The sequence below is a fragment of the Culex pipiens genome, chromosome 2, assembly GCF_016801865.2.
Source record: "Culex pipiens pallens isolate TS chromosome 2, TS_CPP_V2, whole genome shotgun sequence".
Lineage (NCBI taxonomy): Eukaryota > Metazoa > Arthropoda > Insecta > Diptera > Culicidae > Culex > Culex pipiens.
Genome location: NC_068938.1, coordinates 157,788,707 through 157,811,119, shown reverse-complemented (window position 1 = coordinate 157,811,119; position 22,413 = coordinate 157,788,707). Strand labels below are relative to the sequence as shown.

Below are 22,413 nucleotides of genomic sequence, written 5' to 3'. Positions count from 1 at the left end.
GGTATTTTTTACTACCTAAGCTCAGAGTTATTTCAAAACAAAATTCACAGTCTTTTTAAAGACTACCTGAGTTATTTTCCAAAATTCTAAACAGTCTTTTCAAGACTAACCCCACCTGAAATTTTGTTGTATTTTACAAACGGAACCATCTTTTTAAGAGAACTTTGCTTGCAAAATGCGTCAAAACAAAGGTAAACGCAAATCTTCTGAAGATTTGGTCGTTACGTCGGTGAAGCGTTTGAACGCTAAACCGGCTAACGGAAACAGAAAAAGAAAACAGCCTCTTCTGAGGTCTGATTCTGATTCTGAATGTGAGGTCAATCCTCCAATTCCATTGACAAACAGTTTCGGTGTTTTATCCGAAACTGAAGACATGGAACCTTCTCCTCGTACTGAGCCTTCTGCCGTCGAGAAACGAGTAAAGGCTCCGCCAATTGTAGTGACTTCCGTCTCCGATTTGGCCAGCTTTCGAACGCAACTGAAGAATTGCAAGGAAACTTGCAATTTGAAAGTTTCGTTCCAGCTTGGTCGAAGAGGAGAATGTCGCTTGTTGACGGAATCTTTACAAGATCACCAAACTTTTGTTGGTTATTTGAAAAACCACAAACACAATTTCTACACGTATGAGACCAAGAATGCTCGTCCATTCAAGGCGGTCTTGAAAGGTCTCTCCAACGACTTGTCGGTGGATGAGATCAAAAACGAACTTAAGGTGTTGCTTGGCTTTGCCCCATCCCAAGTAATACCGATGAAGAAAAAATCAAACGGGAATATTTCTCGCTTTGGTTTGACTTCACAATTTTATCTGATTCATTTCAACAGAAATGAAATCAACAATTTGAAACTTTTGGACAAAGTTCAGTTTTTGTTCCATGTACGGGTAAAGTGGGAGCATTTTAAGAAACATGGCGGTAATGGCCAGAATCTGACCCAGTGCCGGCGTTGCCAGGCATTCGGTCACGGTACTGATCATTGCGCCATGGTTCCAAAATGCATGGTTTGCGGGGATTCTTCTCACGACAAGGACAATTGTCCCGTGAAAGAAGTCACCCAATTTAAATGTGCAAATTGTGGTGGAAATCACAAATCAAATTTTTGGGATTGCCCCATCAGAAAAAAGGTTTTGGATTCTCGTGCTAAGCATCAGCCGAAATCCAAACCGAAATTTTCTCAAAGTCAGGTTGTACCTGCATCTTTAAATCAAACGTTCGTGCTGTCTCACTCGAACAATTCTAGAAATACCCCTACCGTGGAAAAGTTAGGTAACAACAATGGCATTTCTTATGCTAACGTCGTTTCGGGTTCATCCACGAATTTTAAATCCTCTACCAATCTTTCTGAAATTGGGCAGGTACCTCAAATCTCATTTGAAAATTTTTCTGCTGGCAACGCTTTGGGATCTTCTTATCTCGGCGATGTTACGTTTGAAAAAATGACTTTTTTGCAAAACTCACTGTTTGGTTTGATTCAAACAATGAGTAATGCTACATCCATGATGGAAGCAATCCAGATTGGATTAAAATTTGCGAATGATGTTGTTCTTACCCTGAAGTTTAATCATGGATCTAAGTAATTCCATCAATATTATGAATTTTAATGCTCGCTCTTTAAAAGCGAAAGAAAATGAATTTTTCAACTTTTTACGAGTTCATAACGTGCATGTTGCTGTTATAACCGAAACATTTTTAAAAACTGGCACTTATTTGAAAAGTGATCCAGATTATAAAGTTATAACTAATAACCGAATGAATCGGAATGGCGGTGGAGTTGCAATAGTTATCCACCGTAGTATGACTTATAGCACGTTACGTGACTTTAAGTTAAAAGTTATTGAAAGTTTGGGCATTGAACTTGAAACTTCTTTTGGGAAAATTATGATTGCAGCTGCATATTTGCCATTCCAATGCACTGGGGAAAATAAAAATTATTTCAAAGGGGATTTGAATAAACTTACTCGGCATAGATCTCGATTTTTGATCATCGGTGATTTTAATGCCAAACACCAATCTTGGAATAATTCAAAAGTAAATTCCAATGGTAAAATTCTGTTCAGAGATTGCACTTCTGGTCTTTATTCGGTTTTATACCCGAATGGGCCAACTTGCTTTTCTTCTGTTAGAAATCCATCAACAATTGATTTGGTTTTGACAAATCAAAGTCAGTATTGTGGTCCTTTAGTGACTCATGCTGATTTTGATTCTGATCACCTTCCAGTAACTTTTTCACTTTCTCATGAAGCAGTTACCAGACCCAATAGTTCTGTGTTTAATTACCACAAAGCTAATTGGGACAGGTATCAGCATCATATTGAGAATAATTTAAATCATGATTTTGTTTTAGAAACCAAAGCTGATATTGATTCAGCCTTGGAATCTTTAACTAATGCAATTTTGGATGCTAGGAATATTGCTATTCCTAAAGTCCAAGTCAAATTTGATTCTCCCATTATTGATGACGATCTTCAGCTTCTGATTCGTCTGAAAAATGTTCGCCGAAGACAGTATCAACGTTCTCGTGATCCTGCACTGAAGCGAATTCAAAAAGATTTGCAAAAGGTTATTGACCACAGATTCACTCTACTGCGAAATGAAAAGTTCGCAAGAGATGTCGAACAAATTAAACCTTATTCCAAACCTTTTTGGAAACTTTCAAAGGTTCTTAAGAAACCTCAAAACCCATCCCTTCTTTAAAAGATGGTGATAATATTCTATTAACTAATAGGGAAAAAGCTCAAAAACTTGCTCAGCAGTTTGAGAGTGCTCATAATTTCAACTTGAATGTTTTGAGTCCTATTGAAAATCAAATTTCAATAGAATTTCAGAATATTGTTGAACAAGAATTTTCATCAGATGAAGTTTTTAATACGGATCTGAATGAAATAAAATCTATTATCAAAAAATTTAAAAATATGAAAGCCCCTGGTGAGGATGGCATTTTTTACATTTTAATTAAAAAATTACCAGAAGCAACTTTAAGTTGCTTGGTCAAAATTTTCAACAAATGTTTTGATTTGGCATATTTTCCCAGTAGTTGGAAAAATGCCAAAGTAATTCCGATTTTGAAACCGGATAAAAATCCTGCTGAAGCCTCAAGCTATCGGCCCATTAGTTTGCTTTCATCTATTAGTAAATTATTCGAAAGAATAATTCTTAATAGAATGATGACGCACATTAATGAAAATTCAATTTTCGCTGATGAGCAGTTTGGATTTCGCCTTGGGCATTCAACTACTCATCAGTTGTTGAGAGTTTCAAATTTAATTCGAAGCAACAAATCTGAGGGCTATTCTACTGGCGCTGCTCTTCTTGACATAGAAAAAGCATTTGACAGTGTTTGGCATAAAGGATTGATTGCGAAATTGAAAAGGTTTAATTTTCCGATTTATATCGTGAAAATTATTCAAAATTATTTGACGGATCGTACTCTGCAGGTATGTTATCAGAATAGCAAATCTGATCAACTACCTGTACGTGCTGGCGTCCCTCAAGGAAGCATTTTGGGTCCAATTTTATACAATATTTTTACTTCTGACTTGCCTGATTTGCCCCCAGGATGTCAGAAATCACTTTTTGCTGATGACACAAGCATCTCCGCCAAAGGCAGAAGCCTTCGTGTCATCACAAGAAGATTACAAAAAAGCTTGGATATTTTCAATTCTTATTTGAAAGAATGGAAAATTACTCCAAATGCTGCAAAAACTCAACTTATTATTTTCCCTCACAAACCAAGGGCTGGTTTTCTTAAACCAAAAAGTCATCACATTATAAAGATGAATGAGGTAAATTTAAAGTGGGAGGATCAAGTGAAATATCTTGGACTTGGTTTTGACAAAAACCTTACTTACAAGGATCACATTGAAAGTATCCAGGTTAAATGTAACAAATATATTAAATGTTTGTATCCACTTATAAACAGGAATTCTAGACTTTGTCTCAAGAATAAACTGTTAATTTATAAACAAATTTTCAGACCTGCCATGCTTTATGCTGTGCCGATCTGGACAAGCTGTTGCTTAACCAGGAAGAAAAAACTTCAGAGGATTCAGAACAAAATTCTGAAAATGATTCTGAAACTTCCTCCCTGGTTCAGCACCAGTGAACTTCATCAATTAGCCGAAGTTGACACTTTGGATGTTATGTCCAATAAGATAATTGATGCATTTCGACAAAAATCATTGCAGTCTTCAGCTGCATTGATCCGCTCTTTATATAGTTTATAAGTTAGTTTTAAGTTATCCCTTTTCCCTTTTGTACATGTAGGACCTCCTACATTTGAAATCACTGAATAGCGAAAGCTACAATATTTCATGAATAAATGAAAGTTGCTAGTATTTAAAATTGAGGTGAAAAGTCATCGTTTGTGATTGGACACTCAATAATATTTTAACTGAATGAATGTACATGGAAAAGAAATTTGAATAAATATAAATTTAAAAAAAAAAAAAAAAAAAAAAAATCATTAGTTTGTCCATATAATTTTCCATACAAATTTGGCAGCTGTCCATACAAAAATGATGTATGAAAATTCAAAAATCTGTATCTTTTGAAGGAATTTTTTGATCGATTTGGTGTCTTCGGCAAAGTTGTAGGTATGGATACAGACTACACTGGAAAAAAATAATACACGGTAAAAAAAATTTGGTGATTTTTTTATTTAACTTTTTATCACTAAAACTTGATTTACAAAAAAACACTATTTTTAATTTTTTTTATTTTTTGATATGTTTTAGAAGGCATAAAATGCCAACTTTTCAGAAATTTCCAGGTTGTGCAAAAAATCACTGACCGAGTTATGAATTTTTTAATCAATACTGATTTTTTCAAAAAATCGAAATTTTGGTCGTAAAAATTTTTCAACTTCATTTTTCGATGTAAAATCAAATTTGCAATCAAAAAGTACTTTACTGAAATTTTGATAAAGTGCACCGTTTTCAAGTTATAGCCATATTTAAGTGACTTTTTTGAAAATAGTCGCAGTTTTTCATTTTTTTAAATTAGTGCACATGTTTGCCCAGTTTTGAAAAAAATATTTTTGAAAAGCTGAGAAAATTCTCTATATTTTGCTTATTTGGACTTTGTTGATACGACCTTTAGTTGCTGAGATATTGCAATGCAAAGGTTTAAAAACAGGAAAATTGATGTTTTCTAAGTTTCACCCAAACAACCCACCATTTTCTATCGTCAATATCTCAGCAACTAATGGTCCGATTTTCAATGTTAATATATGAAACATTTGTGAAATTTTCCGATCTCTTCGAAAAAAATATTTTTGGAATTTTCAAATCAAGACTAACATTTCACAAAGGCCAAACATTCAATATTACGCCCTTTTAAAATGTTTGTCTTGATTTGAAAATTCCAAAAATATTTTTTTCGAAAAGATCGGAAAATTTCACAATTGTTTCATATATTAACATTGAAAATCGGACCATTAGTTGCTGAGATATTGACGATAGAAAATGGTGGGTTGTTTGGGTGAAACTTAGAAAACATCAATTTTCCTGTTTTTAAACCTTTGCATTGCAATATCTCAGCAACTAAAGGTCGTATCAACATAGTCCGAATAAGCAAAATATAGAGAATTTTCTCAGCTTTTCAAAAATATTTTTTTCAAAACTGGGCAAACATGTGCACTAATTTAAAAAAATGAAAAACTGCGACTATTTTCAAAAAAGTCACTTAAATATGGCTATAACTTGAAAACGGTGCACTTTATCAAAATTTCAGTAAAGTACTTTTTGATTGCAAATTTGATTTTACATCGAAAAATGAAGTTGAAAAATTTTTACGACCAAAATTTCGATTTTTTGAAAAAATCAGTATTGATTAAAAAATTCATAACTCGGTCAGTGATTTTTTGCACAACCTGGAAATTTCTGAAAAGTTGGCATTTTATGTCTTCTAAAACATATCAAAAAATAAAAAAAATTAAAAATAGTGTTTTTTTGTAAATCAAGTTTTAGTGATAAAAAGTTAAATAAAAAAATCACCAAATTTTTTTTTACCGTGTATTATTTTTTCCAGTGTAGTCTGTATCCATACCTACAACTTTGCCGAAGACACCAAATCGATCAAAAAATTCCTTCAAAAGATACAGATTTTTGAATTTTCATACATCATTTTTGTATGGACAGCTGCCGAATTTGTATGGAAAATTATATGGACAAACTAATGATGCAAAATGGCTTCTTTGGGCATACCGAAGGCACCAAAAAAGTTTCAGCCGGATTGAAAAATACAAAAATTAAAATTGAAGAAAAAAGACCGATTTCGTAGAGAATTGCTCTATTGACGCCCGCGATAATTATATAAATTTCAACAAAAAAATCTTTTAAAATCTTTAAAGACCACTTTGAAATACGTGATAAATAACACGTTCTAACAATAAATGGAAAACAAAATAGAATTTCTGCAAAATCATCAGATGTGAAACTTTAAAAAAGCTAGTAATAATTTATTTAATGTTTTTAACCCTCGGTTTTAATTAAGGTTGATAGAAATAAAAAATATATTGAAATTGAATCGAAATTTTAAAGTTTTTAGCTACAAATCATTGCAAAAAATTGATAAATTTCTGAAAAAACATCCTCAATATATACGTCCATGATCGCATAATTCATATTTGTGGTAAAATAGCCCTATTTAATTTCAAATATAAATATAAAGGTTTTTAGAATTCTGAGCATTTTCTTGTTAATTATTACCCTTTATTAGTTAATACTTCCAGTTGAAAATTTGTATAAGAAATTTAAACTAAATTTCAAATATTTTTTGAAGAAGTAATATATCCAGTTAATTTTTCGCACTTTGCAAATAATGTTTTGACAGAAAAGTATTTTTTAAATCAATCGCATTAAAACAGCATTTTATTATTGCTAAAATGACCCTCTTCCAAGGACCACCCTCGTTGTTTAAACCGTTTTTCTCACTTTCAAAGCTTTTCTTCAACCCATCTGTTTTAACGAAGAAGCCAATAAGTAACAAAAACATAACCAGACTCTGCTTTTCGTTAATCAGTTGGCAAACTTATTGCATCCAATTAACCTTCGGTCGTGCTCAAGTACTGTGTATTAGGCTTCGGGTTTCGGCAGCGGCAGTTCGTTTTGCCGCAAAACCATCAATCACTTCATCCGCCAGTCCACGGGTGCTGTTGGGTGGTAGTCCGTTTTCACCGACCCAAACCCTCCCACGAAAAGGTGGCCGAAGCGCCTCTTTTCCTACGGCAAACTTGAAACAAATCGGCGCACTTTTGTTAATACGGTTTCATCTCTCGCACACTTCACAAAAGTATCACTGATCACCCGACTTAAAACACAGCTGCCGCCGAAGCTCTTTTTTTTCCGGTTCACGTCAACATTTTCAAACGAAATTTACGCGCCACGGAGCACTTTGCGCGTTTTAATCCTTGATGAATAGTGAGAGTTACGAGGCGGTCGTGGACGCACCGTGGATGGCCACTGACGAATCCGGTGCCGGTTCCGGTCCCACTTAGTACCGAGTTTGACCTTTTTGACGCTAAAGCCTTGTCCACCGAATTAAATTGAGGTTTCACAACACTACCGGAGGTGGCCACCCTCCGTTTCAATTATAGGAGTGTTCAATTTCAGCCTATTTGTTTCAACCTATTCAAATCCACTGGAATTGTAAACCATTTGAGTTGTCGAAACCAGGCACATGCATTACTCAATAGGTCCAAAATAGGTACATCCCCCTTCCAAAGTTTAACCTCGTCGAGAGGAAGTTCACTAACCACTTATTTGAATACTTCAAAACAGCCCACCCACTACCACACACTGCTCGAAGGTTTCCGAAGGTTCGCAAAAGTGACAGAACTAACGCACGTCAAAACGAACCGCGACTGCGAGAGACGTCCGGCGCACGCAACAAATCAATCAACAATGAGAACTGTGCAAAACTTTACAGAGAGCTGAGTTGAGTTGAGTTTGAAACTTGGGGTGGAGGCGCGCGACTCTCAGCTGTGTTGTGAGAGAGTATAAACAAAAATATGAAAAGGTGAGCACGTGGATTGAGCTGCTCGAGTTGCGGTGTGTCGCGTGTTGTGTTTGTTTGTAGGGTGTAACAACACCGGTGTGCGTCACTGTACGAGGACGGATTGAAAGGGAGAACTACACCGTGGAAAAGCCGGTGTGGCACGTTGCAAATGGTGTGGTATTGTGGTTTGAATTGGGGTGAAAGGTTGGATAGAAGGGATTCTATAGTTCTTTAGTTCTTTAGTTCTTTAGTTCTTTAGTTCTTTAGTTCTTTAGTTCTTTAGTTCTTTAGTTCTTTAGTTCTTTAGTTCTTTAGTTCTTTAGTTCTTTAGTTCTTTAGTTCTTTAGTTCTTTAGTTCTTTAGTTCTTTAGTTCTTTAGTTCTTTAGTTCTTTAGTTCTTTAGTTCTTTGGTTCTTTAGTTTTCAGAAAAAATCGACATTAAAAGGTATATTAATCTGATCAATAACATTTCATCAAAATTATGAATTAAGTGACAAATAGGATTTTTTATTTAACAAGCTATTCATAACAACAAATAAATAGACACTTTAATCATAAATTGATTTAAATATAAATGTCAAAACATCCAGTGAAGCATTAAAAAACCGTTGACAAACAATGCTCACTTTAGCAAAGTGAAAAAAAAGATGCAATAAAACGCCACTCAACCGTTCAATTCGAGTAGCCACTTTAGCTTTGCATAAAAAGGCAACCAAAGCGGCGATGGCGCGCAGTTTGTCTAAACGTCATCGTCATCACTTAGCGCTCTTGCTTAAACCCACTGATGTTATCCAACTTCATTAAGCTTTTCCAGCCCGGTGGCACAGTAGTCAGATTGACCGGCTTCAGATTAATGGAAAAAATAAATCGCCTATAAAAGCACCTAGTTAATGCGGGCACGTGTTTGTGTTTGTGTGCGATTCACGGTCGGAGCTTGAAAAGCACTTTTGCAAAACCAATTTTCTCCTGCATTTTCGGTCGGAGCTTGTTCGTGTGAAAAAGCCTCCAAAATTTTACGGTCACCAAGCCATGAACAAGCCCACGGCTGATGAGCCCACGGTGTTGGACACCCCGTCAGACGGCGTCAGTCAGGGGCAAGTCATACAAAAAAATAAAGATCAGATCAGAGCAGTTGAAACGAGTGAAAAACAATCCAAATGAGCTTTCAAGAAGACATGTGGGGGTGCCAAAACTTACGCATGAGGGTACGCGTGATTTTGGATTGCTTCACCCAAAACTGGCAGCGCTAGTCCGAGAGAATGATGGTCTCGAGTCGAGAGAATAGTGGTACCATTCACGGACGCAGAGAACACAGCTCGAGATGGGCGATAGAACTATTCTCTCGAGGTTCATTTGCAAAAAAAGTTCATCCGTCAAACAAAAAACCAAAAGTGTCGACAACGGGAATCGAACCAGAGACCTTTGACAAACCAATCCAATGACTTAGCTGCCTCGGCCACCACAGCTTGGTGACCATGGAGAAGTCAGAAGTCGATGTATGACACTTGTTGGAGATTTATTGATTCAACTAACGAATGAACTCATTTGTTATGATGGTGTGAGTTGGTACCATTATTCTATCGATTTTGGTACTGAGCCCTCAATAAATTTTGAGAGAACGATTATCTCGATTCTGAATTTTGGGTGTTGTTTTCGTGAACCTAAACTTTTGACTATCTTTGAGAAAATCGTTTAAATAGAGACCAACAATGTTTGTTTCGTTTTTCAATTTTAATTGCAGTTTGGTTTCATTGGTGAATAATTAAGGTATGATAAGTTAATTTCGAGTCACAGATTTGGAGTTCTTTTCAAATGTGTGTTAAGTTAGAATCAATTTTGGAGCAATTATTACTGTTAACTGTGCTGCCCATAATTGAAAATTCGGCTATTATGCCAAATCAAGTATTCCGAGAAAAACGCGTTTTAGTGTTTGACACAAAATCTCCGTCAAGGTAATTTCCCATAAGAGTGGCATATTAGCCGTTTGGTTTTTCGCATCGGCAGCCAAGTCTAGACACTATTTCAGTAAAATTCAAGTTCCAGAAGATGCGTTGGAACGTCCTCTACCACCTGGTGCTAATATCTCGTTTTTGCCAAAAGTGGATATTAGCCGTTTTTTCAATGGGCAAAACCAAAAGATAGAAAAAATAGGAAAAAGTTAACGGAATGGGTTTTAAATCTAACATAATTTTTGTTTTCTTGTTTCCAACTAGAACTGTTTGAGTAATGAATCAAAACATATTAACAGTGTTTTTGTGTATGTATGTATGTATGTATTAGTACCCCCGTCTTGGCAGGACTTGGCCATGACCGCAGTATGTTTCAACTGAGACGGTTTGGTTAGTAACCGACTTATATCTTAAGGACCTTAAAAGCTTATCATTCTCTATACAACCATTTGTTATGATATGATTAAATAGACAATGATATTCATGTGACTTGGGCCAGGCGATACACGACTCCCTCATCCAGTCCATACAATATATGAAGGCCCAGGGATTATTTTTTGAGAGGGGTTAGTATTTTTGGGGGGGTTGTTAGACGTTTGAAATATATAACCATATTAACAGTGTTTTTCATAATGTTTGGCAAAAATAAAAAGCTGCTAACAACTTTTTAATTAGTTATGCCAGCATAACAAATTGCATTTACTTTTATAAATATGTCTTTCTCATGATTATTTTGCCTTTGCTAGTTTTGAAATTCAGAAACTGATCCCTCATGGCCAAAAAGTGCTCTCTGCCACTGTTGTGACTCACGATAAATTGGAGCAAGCGTGATAAGTATTATAGTGAGCTTCAGTTTTTCGCACCGCATGCATCACTAAAATATTGTGATGGTGGGAATATATATGTTTTGAAATGCGACGCTTGCAAGATTTATTGCCATTGCGTAACATTTTTAAAATGTCTTAGAATGAATAATAATTATGTATCTCTTACTTTCACATACCTACCACCAACATTAGTGCTTAAATTTTAAAATTTTAACCCTTAAGAGAACCCAACACGCATTTTCAAAATATTATACTATTACATGTATCCGAAAATCTACAATTACCTAGTAAGTAAATCATGGTTTTTCATGATCGTACATTGATTTTTTGAATTTTGGTTAAGTTTACAGACATGCACAGAGTTTTGGCTAAGCCTGTACACACATTTTTTTTTAAATCATATGGCATCCCTGGACTGCAGACTTCATTGTTTGTAGTTGACGGTAAAGCCATTGCAAATGTTGTAGAAATTTTCCAAAATTAGTTATTCAGTTATTTCTTCTGAGTTCGGAAGGTTTCTTTTTAACTTTTGTTACACAAAAATGTTAAGTTCTCTTACTTTATTTTTTTTTTCTGAACAGTTCAGTTGCTATTTTTACTTTCATGAATTGTTATACAATTTTTAGCACTTTCGTATTTTTGCAGTCACTTTTAGATTAATTTCTTTGTTTTTCACGTTGTTTTTTGTTCAACTAGATTGCGACCAACTACACTGAAGATAAAACTATCTTGACTAAAATACAGGCAATGCTAGTTAAAAATTGCAAATGATTACAAAAGATTATATTATTCCAAACCTCCACCATAAAATTAAAAAAAAAACAAATTAGATGCCTTCTTTCAAATATTTGCTGATTTTTGCTTCCTGTGTAAAAATGGCCATTTAAAACAAATATTTTGCAGACACTGTACAGTGGTCCATATCATAAAATTAAGTAGAAAATTGACTTTCCAAAAATATGTGCTGTTTTGGATCTTTGATGTCTTCGGAAGAATTGCTACAAATTCAAAGGAGCTACTTTTGCTTAGCTGAACATTAATAACGTTCACGATAACGGTGTATCATAATTGAACTTTTCAGGCATATTTTAGAGATTTTTTCACTGATGAAGTTTCAAAAATGTTGTTGGGTATGCCAATTGTGGTAAATTTGAAGAAGACATCACATTTTTTAAAGCGTCATAGCACACCCTCAATATCAGTTTTTTAACGTTTTAACTAAACCTTTCAGGGTTTAGTTTGATTGAGTGGATCGCAATAAAACATAAACATGATATTGAGCAATTCCAGCTCAAATCAGGAATTTTTCTGGTACTTTTGTACCCGACCCTATCCGATTTCAATGAAACTTTGTAGACATGTTATCCTAGGCTAAGGCTACCAACTGTACGGATTTTTTCCTTACCATACGGATTTTCGAACCTCTTCGCGGATTTTTAACAGGCCGGAATTTTTGTAGGGAATTTTACGCATAATACGGATTTCTACGGAATTTTAACAACTTTTTAATCATTGAATTGCTTTTTTGATTTGGTTGAAGCTTTTGTTAACTACACTGAAAAAATATGTGAATTTACTTGACACGGAAAAAAATGAATTACATGTAAACTCAGTTGATGTTAACGTAAGATTCGACGTAAACGGTTGAATCACACGTAAAATCATGTTTTTACGTATAATTTGTTACAAATTTACATCAAATTGCATTTAAATTTAAATGTTAAATGAAGTGCAAAAGTGTTACATCATAAATGATGTAACATTCGGAAATATTTTTGTGTGTGTAGAAATTTTTATTTTTCTGTGAGTTTGAATTAAAAAGGGAGAGTTTTCCTGGGTTTCCTCAATTAAAACTTGATTATCAATAATTCTAGAGTTTTGTCTTTCATATGTTGATAGGACCTTTAAAAAAACTCTAGAATTGTTCTTTTAGAAATTCCTTACTATATATATTTATCCATTTCCAAAGGCTTTCTAAAACTTGTGAAAACATTTGAACATGTGAATTAACAAATCTAGAGTTTTTTTTAAGGTCCTATAAACTGTTGTGTTTCACATGTTATAGGACATTTTCAATAAAAAAACGTTACTTAATCCACCGATGGTGGTTGGTGCCTTCCTCACAATTATGTACATATTTGTTTCTGTAGTAAGAATGTCAAACCTACAAATTTCATCTAAATTTTACTTCTTACAACATATCTACATGGAGTATGGGGTCTAGAATCCCAAAAGTCATTGGACGTAATATTAGAACAACACCTACGGGGCTGTTTCATGAAAATTGTTCACTTTCAATAGTTATATTACTTTAAAGTTTTTTAGCCTTAAGGCAGTAAAAAAATATATCTGTTCATTTTTCCCGGGAGTTTCAAATCAACACAATCCCGGGAGCCAGATCTCCGAATAGATCCGAACAACTTTTTCATCAAAATATTTGAGATCCGGCCTCTGAAATGTGTACAAATGACACTAAAGTGCTCATAACTTTTGATAGAGTTACCAGATCTTCAATCTTTTGGGCTTGTTGGAAAGGTCTTTTAATTACCTATCCAACGATGGGTCGCATGATAGATCCGGACAACTTTTTCATCAACATATTTGAGATCCGGCCTCTAAAATGTGTACAAATGACACTAAAATGCTCATAACTTTTGATAGGGTTATCAGATCTTCAATGTTTTGGGCTCATTAGAAAGGTCTTTCAAATACCTTTCTAAAAATGTATGATCAGATAGGTTTTCTTACAAAAAACACCCTTTTTACAATCTTTCAAACTTTAGCCAGAATCGTTTTTTTAGCATAACTTTTGAAATACTTAACAAAACTTCATAATAGTTAATATAGATCTTGTGGGACCCTAAGACTGATCGAATTAGACCAGAACGGCCCAAATCGGTTTAGCCAGTCCGGAGATAATCGAGTGCATTTTTTTCGGTGCACGGACTTACAGACATACACACGCACAGACATTTGCTCAGAATTTGATTCTGAGTCGATAGGTATACGTGAAGGTAGGTCTACGATGTCGAATTATGAGTTCATTTTTCGAGTGATTTTATAGCCTTTCCTCATTGAGGTGAGGAAGGCAAAAACTCTGGAAAAGTGTTCGTGAAAACACTAAGAACGGTATTATTCGTAAAAGCAAACTTGACATTTTGTAAACTTTAAAACGTTTAACAAAAAACATTGAAGAACATAACGATTTGATTCAAATCACGGTTTATTTTATGAATACTTTTAAACGTGCAACGTGTGAAATTTGTTAGCTGTAAAAACGACACAGTTTTATGTTTTTAATTCTCAAATTTATTAAATTTAATTTATATAAATAATTCATTGACAGTTTTTGTTATACCATGGTGTCATATCGGCAAAGTGTACGGATTTTTGCTCAGCAAGAGTTGGTAGCCTTACTAGGCCTATATACGCCATTTTTGTGTATATGGAGCCAATTGTACTCGAAAATAACATTTAAAAATTACTGTATCTCGAAGCCGTTGCATCGTATCAGAAAGTGGACAAAGACAAACTAGAAGGAAATTGGACGGGCTTTCTAAAAAAAATACACTGAAATAAAAATACACGCTACTTCTATGAGTTTTTTTATTTTTATGTTTAAAAGTCAAATTTTAAGGTGATGTCACGATTTTTTTCGTTCAAAATTTATGAGGAAATAGCCTAAGATGTTACAAAAAGACTGAAGAAAAATGCAGGATGGTATGTCTGTTCTAAAAGAAATGCAAAAATCATTTACTTAAGCTGTTTTTTTTAAAAGTGGTCTAAACGTATTGAAGTATTTGTAAGTTTGTAACTTATGATGGGGTGATCAGATCTTCAATGCTTACAACTCGCTGATGTGTCATTAGATGGATCCGGATACCGTTTTCATCAAGTTTATTGAGACCGACATAAAAAAATAACATAAATATCACTGAAGTGCCCTTAATTTTAGAGATTGGAAAGCTGCCCAATATTGTCTCACAATGTAGATCCGGTTAAGAATTTAATCAAGCTTACTGAGATACAGAAAACAAAAATTAAGGCTCATTCTAAAGTTGTCTTGATACCTTTTCTAACCTTTTCAAATAACATTTCAGCAAATAATGGTCCGATTTACAATGTTAAAACATGAAACATTCGTGAAATTTTCCGATCTTTTCGAAAACAATATTTTCAAACATTTTAATTCAAGACTAACATTTGAAAAGGGCGTAATATTGAATGTTTGGCACGTTTGAAATGTGTGTCATGATTTTAAATTTTTGAAAATATGTTCGAAAGGATCGGAAAATTTCACGAATGTTTCATATTTTAACATTGTAAATTAGACCATTAGTTGCTGAGATCTCGGCATTAGAAAATGGTGGGTTGTTTCGGTGAGACTTAAAAAAACATCAATTTTCCTGTTTTTCAACCTTTGCATGGCAATATCTCAGCAACTAAGGGTCGAATCAACAAAGTTCAAAAAAGCAAAATATAGAGAATTTTTTCAGCTTTTCAAAAATATGTTTTCAAATGTGAACAAACCTGGGCACCTATTTAAAAAAAATAACTGCGACTATTTTTAAAAAAGCTACCTCATAATGGCTATACCTAACTTGAAAACGGTGCACTTTATCAAAAATTCACTAAAATATTTTTTGATTGCAAATTCGATTTAACATCGAACAATTAAGTTGAAAAATTTTTGCAACCTATATTTCGATTTTTTGAAAAAATCTGTATGGATTCAAAAAATCATATCTCGGTCAAAGATTTTTTGCCCATTCTGGAAATTTCTGAAAAGTTGGCATTTGATGTCCTCTAAAACATAAAAAATAAAACTAGTTTTTTTTTTTGCAAATCAAGTTTAAGTGACAAAAAGTGAAATAAAAAGTCACCAATTTTTTTTTACCCTGTATCATTTTTTTTCAGTGTAGTCCATATCCATACCTACAACTTTGAAGAAGACACCAAATCGATCAAAAAATTCCTTCAAAAGATACAGATTTTAAAATTTTCACATATCATTTTTGTATGGCCAGCTGCCAAATTTGTAAGGAAGATTATATGGACAAACTAATGAAGCAAAATGGCTTCTTTGGGCATACCGAAGGCACCAAAAAAGTTTCAGCCGGATTAAAAAATACAAAAATTAAAATTAAAGAAAAAATACCGATTCCGTAGAGAACTGCTCTTGAAACGTAAATCAAAAACTATCCAACAGTATGTTTTTGCATAATTTTTTTTTTCTGTTGAATCTGAATCAGACCTAAGGATTGTTCCGAAGTATCAAAACATAAAAATATCGTCATATTTTGGTTATTTGTCTTTAATTTACAGTTTCGACACTGTTGATTTAATTTAATGATTTTTTATGAAAATTATACACTATTCATTTTTTAAAATTTATGATTTTTACTCAAAAAACATATTGATCGATTATTATCTTTATCACAATTTTATTAACAATATAATAAATGTAACTTTGTTGAAATAAAATACTGTTAAGATCAATAAACAAAACTTATTCTACAATTATAACAAACAAAAAATCACCGCATAAAAAAATCTCAACTCCCTTGTCGGAACTAAACCAACAACCCATTATTGCAACGCCCGAAATCCGCATTGTTACACAAGCTGCTTCTTCCATTCCACACAACAGCAGTGCAGAGGCGAGGAGCTTTTCATCTCAGCGCTCACCAAATTCGTCGGGGCTTTTCCTTCGCTCTTCTTTTTCTTTTTCTTTTTCTCTTCCACAAGCCGCAAGCTCACTGATTGAATTGTGTTTATGCACTTTTCTGCGCGCACATCGTTACAACGATAATGTGGTGCACCAGAGAGAGAAGTAGCAGTAGCAAAAGCCCATCTCCAAAAAAATGGCCAATCGAATCGCGACGACGACCAATAATAATAAGGCGGGGGTCTGCTCGACGTTGGACGAGGTCTGACTTTTGTGGAATTTTTCTTATGGGGGAAAAAGGGTTAATCATCAAAAATTTTATCAAAATTTTACTTAATATTTTAATTATTTACGAGATTTATTACAATTTTCTTTTATTTTTCTTCTCAAATTCATTAAGTGAAAGATGCTGTTAGATGAATCAACCAAATAATTGTTGAGCTTTTTGGTAGTGTGACCAATTATTCGCCGGAGAAGAATTGGCGCAACCAACTGACTTCCGTGATTATGTGTGTGAGAGTGAGTGAGTACGTTCGTGTGTGTGTGTTTGAATTTGAATACCACAAAAAAAGAAGCAGCAACGTTACTATCGAACCACGTGTGAAAAGGTGCGGCCGATAGGTGGCGAAAATTGTCTTGGGCAACTATGGTCTGGTCTGGCCCCGGAGGTGTTTATAATTTCCAAAGTTATTATCTTCTTGGACGTGCAGCAGCAGTAGCAACACTTTCTGGTGATATTTTGGCTTCCTCTTAGTCGGAAGTGCCGTGGCAACAACGACTGACTACCCGGTGTGGCCAGTTGTGGCTGTTATTATCTTGGCAGTTTGGATTGTTTGTTGGTTTTTGTTTTTGCTTACGAAACTGGTTTAAAAAATTTTCGGTGATAATTGGTTACATCTGGCGGTCACAGAGTGTGGGGATTTCTTCTTGGCTGATTTATTTTCGGATATCCATAATTTTGATTGATTTCAGATAGCCGTTCATAACATTTTTGCAACTAAATAAAAAAAATTATAAGGGGCAAACGATTTTTACAAACTTGTTTTGCTCAATTTGTGAGAAATTATTCAAATATTAATATAATTTTTCATTGTCACAAAATTGACATTCCACCTTGACCTGATTCTCTTTTTAATATGAGTACACCTAAATGGCTGTGATTTTCCCTTTTGTTACTACTACAAAACAAAACAATGGCTCGATTGAGTAACAAGTTGTCATCGTGAAATTTGTACATGCCAAATTTTGCTTACACCAGCCATAATTTGGTGCTGTAAACTCGAACATAACTCAGAGTCCACGTTAGGGGTCAGTTTTTGATGGATGTGCAATAAACAAAAAAAAAAAAATAGACACAGCTCTACAACACGGTGCACACTTGGCAAACACTGCCAAACTGGTCATCGTAAAACCGTATAAAGCTGCTGGCACAATGATAGAATAAAATATTCTTTCTCTAAATAGTTTTAACTGATCGCTTACTGAGAGTAAAAATCGGGAGAGATTAAAGCTCTCTTCTCTCTTTTGTGAGACATCGATGAAATGAATATTTAGCTTGCAGATTTTATAGTAATGTTTCATGGATTTGAAAATGATGTAAAATATGTCACTCATTAAATTACTAATGAGCATTTTTAGATTTTTCACCAAAAAATCAAGAGCACTTGCTGAGAGAAAAAAATTGAACGAAACTCTCCATTTATTTAGGCTTGGTAACAGAGTATTGAATGTTTCAGTTTGCTTCGTAAATTTAATAAGTCTAATTTTTAAAATTTATAAAAAAATGTTATCGTTATATGAAAAAAAAAAACAAAAAAATCGATTAAAATTGTAAAAAAATGTAAAATTCCAAGGTTATTAGAAGACATTTTTTCAAATTTGACTCCAAAAATTGCAAATTTTCTAACTGTGCAGTTGGGCGCCCACCACCACGACCCCAATATCTAGTTCAGTGCGAAAGTTTGAACCCGTCGCTGGCTGCCCTCTTGCTAGCTTGCTAGTTGTGTGTTAAGCAGAATCAGCTCGGCCGTAGTTTATGGAAGCACTTTGAGCCGTTGAGTTGAGTATAATGCGTCGGAATGATAAATGGAAACGTTTTCCCCCACCTGCGTTGCATTGCTTTGGGAGGCACTTGACCATTGCAGACTGTAGTTTAGTTGATGGTTATGGGGTTTGATATCAGTGACAATCTTCAATCTTCAATCTTGATATCAAGAATAGAGATCAAATCTCTTTTTAAGAAAGTACATCAATTTCCATGTAATTTTACCTTAGTTAATGTGTAGAAAATTAAAATACTTGAAGAATTTACATCGCTTACGAAATTGAATGAATTTCTGTTGTAAAATTTCAAAACAATCATACTGAATTGGAGAAATTTTCATCTTATAATACATATTTATTTTTTACACATCAATTAAGGTAAAATTACATTATAAATGTGTATATTTACGTTCAAGTACATTTTTTGCAACTTTCAAGCCAATAATTTTTTTCGTAATACTGAATTTGGCAAGATAAAATTAAGAAAAGAAAAGAATTACTTTATAGCATTCAATTTGCTTCAAATGTTGCAACAGTTGACCTGTAACATTACGTGCAACACGCAAATGATAAGGCGAACACAACATGTCACGTCAACCTCAGTGTTTCGCGATCCGTTAAATTTCTCCTAAACTGTCCACGACGTCACCACTCATCACCACCCATGGTGTCGACCATCAATTACTCAATACCTCTTCCCCAAAAATGACCAACCCACAGACGACGGTGGTCAGACCCCGGAAAAAAGTATCACCACCCCAAAAACGAGAAACCGAGAAACATTTTGAGGCCATCACATTCAATTTCAATTCCAGGGGGGCGCCCCCTCGAAAAGGCCGGAAGGCAATCAGTTGTAACGTACAGTTTGGCACCTGAAGCAGAGAGACAATGACAAAAGCTCAGGTTACCCAGCTTAAGGCTGGTGGAGGGGGAGGTGACTCGCCACACTTTTCCAACACATTATCACCGTTTTTGGGCGTTTATTCAACACTCTTTCTTTCAGTACGTTTTCCACTTGGGGTAAATGGTCTAGATTCGACTTTTTTCTTTCTTCGGGCGATCTTGTGAGGTTACAGTGCACAACACCTTGAAAGTGATAATTATGGTTACGGACGTGGAACAGTTTTTTTTGCTTGTTGCTTTTCGTTTCTGGTGATAAAGTGCAATTTTGCTAAACTTTTTATCGTGGCTTTTTCAACTCTTTGGGTTTCTTGGTTATGTGAATTCGACCATCGTCGCATAACTGGTTATTAATTTTGGCGTGCGTCGGATGCACGCAATGGTAATGTACTAGAAAGGTTACTTTTTGCAATTATCTAAATGTTTCTTTAATGGATACGAATAAATATAATAGTCAGGCCGTCAGTTATGGCTGTGCACAAATATTTGGTTTTTTTATCAGTTACGTTAAAATATATGCACTAAAAAATGCGCATACTAATTTTGCAACTGGAAGCTTCAGTTTAAACTAAAATTAACTGATTTTATTCAAAAACTAGTCCCAATTTGCTTATGTGATGGCTCTGCAGAAAATTAGTAATTGAAAGTCAATGTTTAAATTAACTATTCAGTTTTGGATAGGTTACAAACCAGATTTGAAAACACAGAAGAGATTGTGTGTCAAATATCTGTAATTCTACATCACAAAGTTTATTATTCCAAAGCTTCAAATTTTTTTTTTAAATTCTGATCGAACTTAAAGTTGTAGATGATGATTAGTTGCTGTTCGGAAAAAATCGTTCACACAAAAAAAAAAACATATTTTTAAAGTCACTTTTCATCACTTATAGTTGAATTCCCAAAATATGAAATCTCTTATGTTTTGGGAAATTAGGCTCGCAAATATTCTGCATGTTTTTTAAAGTTTAGATATGAATATATAAATTATTGTAACACAGAAAAAAAGAGTTGAATGTTGGACGGTTAAAAATTTGGATGATTGAAAATTACCTCTTTTTTTGAGTAGGTTTACTTAAAAAATGTAATATTACAAATTATTGTCACAAAATCCGCACCATTTCCTGTTGAATACTACCATCATTTTTTGTGTATCGTTTTAAAAAAATAAGTGTATCCAGATGATTATTTCTCATTTCTTCAGATGTCAACAAAAAGATATTTTTATAGTAGGCCACACTACAAAAAAATACTTTCTAAAAAATTGTCAGAGAAAAGTTTCAGCAAAAATGATCCATTTTAATAAAATATTTGATTGATGTTTCATGTAATGTAAATGATAAGTAAATGTTTCAAAACAAAAAAATCGGGATTTATTTTACGAATATTGAAATTTTACAAAATCATTCCAAAATTGAACAAAAAATCACGTATATTCTAAATAAAGTACAGACTCGATTATCTTAAGGTTTCTGTATTTCGTGAGAAAATGAAATTCACTTCCAACATTAAATTCAAGCTCTGCTATCCCATTTAACAAAAATTATAGTGGTTGATCACCTGTTACATTACCTAATGAGCAAATCCCTACCAAAACTGGAAATGGATTTCATTTGTATTTTTTTATTTGGCTAAAACTTTGTTGGAGCCTTCCCTTTGACCAAAGAAGCGATTTTGTGTCATTGGCTCATTCATATAAAGTATCCATACAATTTTGGCAGTTGCCCATACAAAAATGATAAGTAAATATTCGAAAGTCTGTAACTTTTGAATGAATTTTCTGATCTATTCGGTGTCTTCGGAAAAGTTGTTGGTATTGTTGCGAAATGTCCAGAAACAAATAGGTACACGAAAAATAAATTTGCTGATTTTATAATTAACTTTTTTTTTACAGAAAGTCAATTTCCAAAAATACGTACTACTTTTATTTTCGGCCGAGTTATGAATTTTTGAAAAATAGCAATATTTGTAAACAAACGAAATTTCATGCAAAAACAAATTTGGACCTTATATTTTATGTAAAATTGGATTTGCAAGCGAAAAGTGCTTTTCAATGTTAACGCATGAAACATCCCTGAAATTTTCTGATCTTTTCGAAAACAATATTTATTTTTTATCAAGACTAACATTTCAAAAGGGCGTAATAATGAATGTTTGGCCCTTCTGAATTGTTAGTCTTGATAAAGTTTTCAAAAAGATCGAAAAATTCACAAATGTTTCATATTTTAACATTGAAAATTGGATCATTATTTGCTGAGATATCGACATTAGAAAATGATGGGTTGTTTGCAGGGTTGTTAAAATATCAAAATATCAGCTCTCAGCAACTACAATTATCCCGCCTGAATATTCATGCCTCAAATGTAAGTGCTCTTCTCTCAGCGCCGTACATAGCCGAACACGTTTTCGTGTTTACACGCTCACGATTGACATTTTCTTTTCCTCTCTCATTCCCGCTTGCACGATCATCCTACCGCAAAGGCATTTAACCACAAAAGTTGACACAAAACGAATTTCGCAAACTCTGTTTAACGGGATGTCCTAGTGTTACAAAAATGGTAATTCATTTACTTTTAAAGTTATAAAAATGAACAGTGCTTAAAACACAAAAATCAAACTGAAGCTGAAGAGCCACAGCTGATCACTTATCATGTAAACCAAATGTAATTATTATAAGAAAGATTTAATAAAGTATATATAATTCAAAAAAATCATATGCAAACTCAATTGATGTAAACTTGAGATTCTACGTAAACGGTTGAATCACGTTTTAGGTAGAATTTATTGTAAATTTACATCAAATTGCATTTAAATTTAAATGTTTCATGGAGTGCAAAAGTGTAACATCATAAATGATGTAACATTCGGAAATATTTTTTTGTGTGTATAAAATTTCTATAATAAAAAGTAGAATACACCTAACTTTTCAGCCTCTTTTAATACTCTAAAAAGGCAAATAAATCAAGAACCTTGAACGTAAAAATAATAAAATAAAAATAATACACTCTCCTTGTTTCAAAACACAGCAATTATTTCAA

General features: G+C 33.8%; 1 protein-coding gene across 2 annotated transcripts in view; it reads right to left on the bottom strand.

Moving 5' to 3' along the window:
* The window catches only part of LOC120424759 (putative uncharacterized protein DDB_G0282133), a 509,335-nt gene that overhangs the window by 51,871 nt on the left and 435,051 nt on the right, over positions 1 to 22,413 (bottom strand). The gene's annotated exons all lie outside the window — the stretch shown is intronic.